Below are 8,043 nucleotides of genomic sequence, written 5' to 3' on the forward strand. Positions count from 1 at the left end.
TTAATTTTAATTTCTGATTTGTGTCTTTTGGTTTGTCAAAACTGTGTTTGTGAGTTAAGAATTTAACGAGATACATTTCTGTCTAAATTTTTCGATTATAATTAATTTAATTCGAATTATTAAATTAATTTAATTAATTCGAATTTTCTTAATATTATTCTTAAAATTCTGAAAAGCTTGTGTCTTATTATTATTTTATAAAATGGCTCTCAATTTCCAAATTGTCGCGCATAATCAGGTTGGTTATTTTAATCCGGAAAAATGTGATGTTGAAAAATTTAAGCCATGGATTAGATTTTTAAATGACCATTCGATTGTTAGCTCTGCTATTAAATCAAATGTGATTTTAAACGTCGATCTACTTAGACTGATTTGCACAACTTCTACTGTGGCCGATGATTCAAAATCTTTTTCATTCACCATCGCAAACACACAGTATGTAGTTGATGAAACAGTCGTCAATCGTGCGTTAAATTTTCCACTAGACAATTTCTGTAATTTACCCTCTGAAAATGATATCACAAATTTTTTCAATGCTATTCACTATCAGGGGGTGATCAATTTAACCAAACTTTCTAAATCAAATTTGGTGTCTGAATGGGATATATTCTTCGATACACTTTCCAAAGTGTTTGCCAACTGCACAAAATCTAATTTTCATAACATTACTTCCACCCTGCAGTATATTGGTCTTGCGGTTGTTTTCAATCAAAGGATCAATTTTGGCAAACTACTTTTTCCCATTCTCTTGAGACGTCTAACTTCTGCTTTACGTGATCATTCTACAAATCGTAGGGTATCATGTTACTATGCTCGTTTTCTTATGCTTATAGCAGATCATCTACTCACCCCTGAACACAAAGCACTTTTTGCTAACTCTGCTGTAACCGAACCCCCCCAGTTAGCAAAAAGATTTACACTCGCCAAGACACAACCTTCAAATTTATGCAAGTTCCAGTACTTGTATCTGCTTTCATGGCCAATTATATTCCCTTACCTATTTTTAATCTTCCCGGCCATGAACAGCAACCTCAACCTCCAGTGGTTCAAGCCACCCAGGCTCTTCCATTACAGGTAGTAACTCCTCACTCTCACTCTCTTCCTACTTCTGTTGAAGACCCTCAGTGGTTGATAGGGCTGACCATGAAGTTGTAGAACCACAGCTTCAATCCCAGGTCATAGAGCCAAACACAGAGTCTCATTCTATCTCAACCTCTCCCCCACTGTCTAAAATGTTACCCAGGAGATTACTAGGAAGTAGTACATTGTCAAATATGAGTGAACCCTCAGCTCTCCTCCTCCTAAGAAAAGAAAACCTATTCTGAGGCATCTGAAAGCCCATCCTTGTCCTCCCAACAGGACATGGACTTTGAAATGGCCAATGAACAGTTACTAGAGGCATTCTCTCAACAGGATGCATCTATTGAAATTCGCCATAGGGCCATGGCATCTTGTACTGAGTCAAGCACAATTCCATTACTCACAATGGAACCATACACTTCCCCAGATCATACTCAGGACACACAGCGAGGAGTGCACGTAGAGTCGGTTACAGTGCCTGCCATAGTTACGGCAGAAGAGCAGTCACATGCTTCAGAGGGAAAATCTGACTCTCCGCCATGTAATAACCCCAATTTTTGGAAAATTTTTGAAACCCTTATGAATAGTGTTTTTGCTGAATGAGAAAACTTTTCATGCCACACTATGTAGGGGTTCTGATATGGATATTCTGAGATTTTATTAGTACTTTATATGGGATATAAGTGTATGTAAAGATCGTCATAATCCAAATCCGAACACTTTGATTTTTCCCGGAAATCCACTAGATACGGAGAGAATTGAGTATAAGGTAACAGGATAAAAAGGATTTAAATTAAAGGATTATAGGAGAGGATCATAAAAGGAATATAATATATTGAGAAAGGTTAAGGGAACCTAAGTAATAAGATCCCGGGTATGATCCCTCAAACGATAAACGAAAATGAAAGTTAAGCGAACCGTATAACAGATCAGCGGTCATTAGGCAAACAATTAGGAAGTTAAGCAAAGGGATTAGAGGAAGTGATGTCACCCAACCAATGAGAAGAGGACAAGGAAGGGAGGATGACATAGCAATGTGATGTAAGCATGACATAGGGAAGGAGGAGGTGTGGTTGGTTTATAACCACACAAATATAAGGTTATTAAGGTAATTAACCAAAAACAAAACAAAAAACAACCAAGCTAAGCCAAACAAATCAAAAAACACAAAATCATTTCATTCTCATCATCTTGCTCTCGGCTTTTCATCTTTTTCAAGGGCAAGAATTTCAAAAATCAAGTTCCAAGCATTGTTAAATCACAAGGTAATTATCTAAGCTTCCTTGTACATAGATATGGATATGCTATAAGTTTAAGCTCCTAATTCCTTCACAATCTCTTCCAATAAATCAAGGAAGAAGATGGTGAATAGTAACCTTCAAGAAATAACTTTAGTTTTCTTGAATTTTTATGAAAGATTAAGGTTATACAAGCAAGGATCAAGGTTCTTTTAGGCATTCAAAGCTCTTGGGTTGTGTTAGGAAGCTTCAAGGAGGTATAAACAACTTTCACCTTTAACTTATAGTTTGAACTTTGAGTTTTGATGAGTTCATGGATGGATTAATGTATATATAGAAATATCCATGTATGTATAGCAAGATCCATGTATGTTAGATAGTTTGGTTGGATTTGTGGTGATTTTGGATATGAATCTTGGTTAATGGTTAATGAATCTTAAGTTATGGTTAGTAGATCATGTTTGCGGTTGAATAAGTTGGAAAACCTTGAGATTATGGACTGACTTTGCCTTGATATAAGTTGTGTTTGATGTATTGATGATGGTTGGGTGGTTTGTAGTTAATTGGTAAAGAATTGGAGTGGTATAAATATTGGTAATCGCGTAAACATAGCCGTCGTAACGTCCGATTTTCTTTAGACTGTTTTTGCATAACATTAGGACCCGAGGACCCCCTGCTAGATTATGACCACTGCCATGTTTAGATAGCTCATGTTACGAGCTTCGTTTTGATATGTAGTACGTTCGATTCCGATGCACGGTTTAGGAGAAACGACCGTTTCAAGTAACGGCGTTTCGCGAACGAAACTTTTCCCTCGCCTTACTTTGAAACATAGGTTAAAGACCAAAAAGGGTTAATTAATGTATGAAACATTTATGGTAAGTGTGTTAGGCAGTTGGTAAGACACTCGCGAAGGAATCGCTTTAAAACTCGTAAAGGTTAAATTATTAAAAATGGTGGAGCCGAGGGTACCCGAGTGACTTAAGCAAATCAGTGAGCGCAAAACAGCGTTAGAGTCTGAGTTGGTTAGAGTATAGATGTACAAATGACTTTGGTTTAATTCCAACTTACTTGTTGTTTATAGGTTACCAGACTCGTCCCGAGCCATTCGTAACCCCAGTCGCTCAGGCAAGTTTTCTACCCGTTATACTGTTGTTGTGATGTAAATATATGTATATGCATTATCTTGTGATATTGCATGATTGTTATTAGCAAATTTTGCGATATATTGGAGCATGCTAATATGGTATATGCATGTCTGTTTCGTAATCTGGTTATCTATCTGTTGATTTCAATGCTTATAGTTGCATAATACCTATGCTAGAAATAAGCAAGTAGTTGCGTATACCCTTAGTATAGGGGATAAAAGGTGAACATATTTCTAAACCGGGAGTCGATGTTCCCGAGTATATTATATATATATATATATTTATATATATATATATATATATATGGATATAGTTTTTAAAACTATTAATCGAATAAGGTTTATTCGATAACTTTAACTTTATTTTATTATTGAATATTATTTCGAATATTATTCGAAGGCGTATGACTCCTTTACATTATTTATTGATATTACTTGGACATTCATTTGAGGATGTATGACTCCTTTATTTTATTTAATGAATATTATTTATAATATTCATTCGAGGTATTATGACTCAGCTTATTTTTATTGAATATTATTTGAATATTCATTTGAGGATCTATGACTCCGATTATTTGCTGAGATATATTCTTTATTTTATTAAAGAATAAGGTGTCGATAATCAAACTTATTTTTGATTATTCAAATAAAGATATTACTTTCGTATAAGTATATCTTTGATTAATTGCTATTCATTTCAAGTATAAGTTTTAATACTTCTACTTCAATTATTTTATAAAGATTATTTTTATGGGAATATTATTTAAATAATAATATTCAGACATTTTCTAAATATTCTGGGGACTGATTTACTTCATTAAATCAGTTTTACTCCAAACACTCTTTAAAGTGTTTTCGAGTCTTTAAAATGATTTTCAAAAGTTAGAGCGGATCCCAAAACTATTTTTATATTTAAGATCTTCCTTTTAAAAAGGGGATTTAAATACTCGCTCAAAACCTGGGGGATCCGGCTCGGTGGTGTGTTTTATATTCACAACAAGGTTGCTGTCTTGGTAAAAGAGTTTTTGATTACTTACCCAATATTCGGGAAGTAAAATTCTTGGAACAAGTTAATCCATTAACAGGCATCGCCTGGGAAATATCGGTGAGTTTTCCTTTCCAACTAGGTACGACTTCTTGGTGGAGCCGTATCAACAAGTTTCTACTTGGGGAAAGGGGGAAACGAGCTTTACGTTTCAGAGTCATGGATTTCATCTGAACTAGGAGTGGCGTAAGTGGCCGAGTAGCGCCGGCCCAGCCTTATTATATTGGCCCAAATGGCCTGGAAGTTCCGCTAAGGCGGTCCATTCCTTAGGAGTTCAGTGTTCGGTTGACAAGTAAATCCGACAGGTTCTCCTCTACATGTAGAAAATGGTGGGGTTGCACTACTACGACTGATCATCGTAAGTGGTCTTCCTGGCGCGGCAAACTCCCGTAATGAGTTCATCATCCAATTGGATATTTCTGCAACACTACCCAGAGCACTTCGATAGAAAGGCTACGGTTGGGCGATTGTTGAGTGTTGGCAGGGTCAAGTTTTCAAAATGATGTTCGCATCAAATGAAGTATCTCATAACTTCATTTTATTTTGATGATATTTTAAAGGTTGAATCTGTTCAAGTATCTTGTAGTCTCATCTATGTGATGAACTTTGAAGCTAATTTATAACTTGAACGGTGGTAGTTCAAGTAGTATTTGGGAAAGATATAAGTATATTGGGGTATCTTGTAACTTCATCTTTTAAACTTATATCTATTAATAATTGTCTTATGAATGACAAAATTTTCAGAAAAACGTTGAGACAAGGTTAGATATATGAGATCACCTTGCAACGATATTTTTTATACAGTTATACACTGGGATTTTGTGCATATTATGCATGGAAGAGGACTTCCAATATTTTGAAAAGTATATATGTATATATACTGAATATTTTGCGACTTCATCGCATTAAGATATCAAACTTGGTTCATTTCTTTTGACCAAGACTTTCATGAGTATTATGAGTAGGCTCATATATTGTTAATCATTATACATATTATTTTGGTGGGCTTGCTGCTCACCCTTGCTTTCTTCTTTCATCACACAACATCAGATAGATAAGATGAACAGGACCAAGCTCCCAATTCGCAAGCGGATAGGAAACGTTCCGCAGCTTTCCGGAAGCGTTCAGGCCGCTGTAGCTGAGGTAGAAATTACCAATAAGCTAAGTTTTCAACTAGTAATGTACTAGACTTATGTATATTATGAATTGTAATAATGGCAAAGAAATGTAAATTTATTCAGAAACCTTTTTAAGGTGTATTGACTTAATTGTGGAATAAAACGACTTGTGATTATTTTTGGATATTCATCTCTGAGACTATAACTTGTGGTGTGTTGTGTATATTGCGGGGTCACAGTAAAGAGTAGTTGATTGTTTAATAAGATTGGGTGTTGTTAAGGGAAGTGGAACTCGTGACGACCCGGATCCCCGACCCCGGATCTGGGGTGTTACAGAAATGGTATCAGAGCTAAGCGTTATAAACCTCAGAGATGATAGGACGTTAAGATAATAAGTTCACTAAGATAATAAGAACTCTTGCCAAGTTCATAGTCGGGCTACCTAACGTAGTACTGACAGTTAAAACCCTTATGGGAACCCTTATAAATATCGTGATAGGAGCGTAGTTCGTTATCGTATATGGTAGCGGGACTCCGAACCCTGAGGTTGAGGAGAAACAGCGCGATGATGTTTTATTACTCATTGGAGATCAGATTATGGATCCGATAGAGCGTCCTAACGCAGGACCGGATGATGTTGATATTGAGGATGTAGCGGTTGAGGAGGTTGTCCTAGAAGGGATAGTTGTTGAGGAGGATCCCATGGAGGATCCTGACAAGATTGGATAAAGGACCATTGATGAATTGATGACCATGGTTAGGGCAACTCCCAGAGGTAGGATTGGCCTACTATCGTGGATTGGTACAGGACTTTGCGAAGATCGCAGCCCCTTTGACGCGGCTTACTCATAAGAATGAGAAGTTTGAATAGACAGAGAAATGCGAGAACAGCTGTTAAGAACTGAAGCAAAGGTTGGTGACGGCCCCTATGTTGGCGTTGCCGGATGGAAAAAGGAGATTTTGTGATTTGGAAGAGACGCTTCGCATAAGGAATTAGGGTGCTTCTTATACAGCACAACAAGATAATCGCGTACATGTCAAGACAATTAAGGTAATATGAAGTTCGATATCCCCGCCCATGAGCTTAGGCTCGTGGCAATAGTTTTACCCTAAAGATTGGAGGCACTACTTGTATGGAGAAAGTGCGAGAATTACCTAAGCCATAAGTGCTCTAGTACATTCTTACGTAGAAAGAGCTCAAAATACGCCAGAGGAGGCGGTTAGAGCTAATCAAGAATTATGATTGGGAGATTCTTTATCATTCGGGGAAAGCCAATATGGTGGCTGATGCCCTTAGTAAAAAGGAGAGACTCAAGATGATAATGTCTTTTGGAGAGTTTATAAGAGATTTTGAGAAAATGGAATAGTAGTGAAGGTAACCGGAGCCGGTACCGAAAAGCTGTTTGAGATAGCAATACAACCCGAATTATTGGAAAAGATCATATTGTGCCAGAAAAAGTTATGAATGAAGGCAGAGAGCCAACAAATAGATAAGGTTAATACTGAGAAAGATGAGAAGGGAATAATGAGGTATTCCTACAGAATTTGGGTTCCAAATGTTCAAGAGCTTAAAGATGAGATCTTAGATGAAAGCTAGTTTGAGGAATAAGATTTAGAGCAAACCCTGAACGTGATAGTCAGGGAGGTCGCCATCAAGATAGAAGGAACACATGACATAATGGAGTGGAAAATGAGGATTTTAAATTAAAAGATGACCCCAAGTATGGGAGTAGGATGAAACATTTCATACTAAGGAAACAAAAAGTCGAGTAAGGAAAGGAGACCCGAGATGGTACCCCTATACGGCAATTCATGGACCTATCTAAAGAGAACTTAGACTATTATCCCCAACCACCACCCTGAGGAGACAGTGCAGTGGGAAATTCTTTCATGACCTTTAAGTCGCTAAGCTCTCAGAGTTCCATGGAACAAGCTGACCTAGCCGAGGCAAGAGCCTGGCTAAAGGAAATAGAGGAATCATTTGAGATTCTAAATGATTGACGAACCACAAAGGACTGTTTTTGTCACTTACCCTCCTAAGAGAGAGGCCACCCGCGGTGAAAGACCAAGAAAGGCACGGAGCCAGAGGTTATAATAAACTGATTTAAGTTCAGTCAATTGTTTTAGGAAAGTACTTCCCAAGGTTATGGAGATAGTGTAAAAGCTTTAGAGACAGAACAAAGGCAGACGAGTATGATGAATTATGAATCTAAGTTATAAAAGTTATCAAGATTCATTCTGAGGACACGAATCCAGAATGACGGGATGTATGAAATCAATGTTTATGTTGTGTTGGTCCATGAAATAATGATAAGAGAAAGGAAAATAAAAAGAAATTGAAGTGGAAAGGAATATAACGGTAATAGAGTTTGAGGAATGATAAGGGAGTTGGGTATGAGGAAACCCTAAAGA

Source organism: Apium graveolens, chromosome 9, assembly GCF_009905375.1.
Source record: "Apium graveolens cultivar Ventura chromosome 9, ASM990537v1, whole genome shotgun sequence".
Classification (NCBI taxonomy): domain Eukaryota; kingdom Viridiplantae; phylum Streptophyta; class Magnoliopsida; order Apiales; family Apiaceae; genus Apium; species Apium graveolens.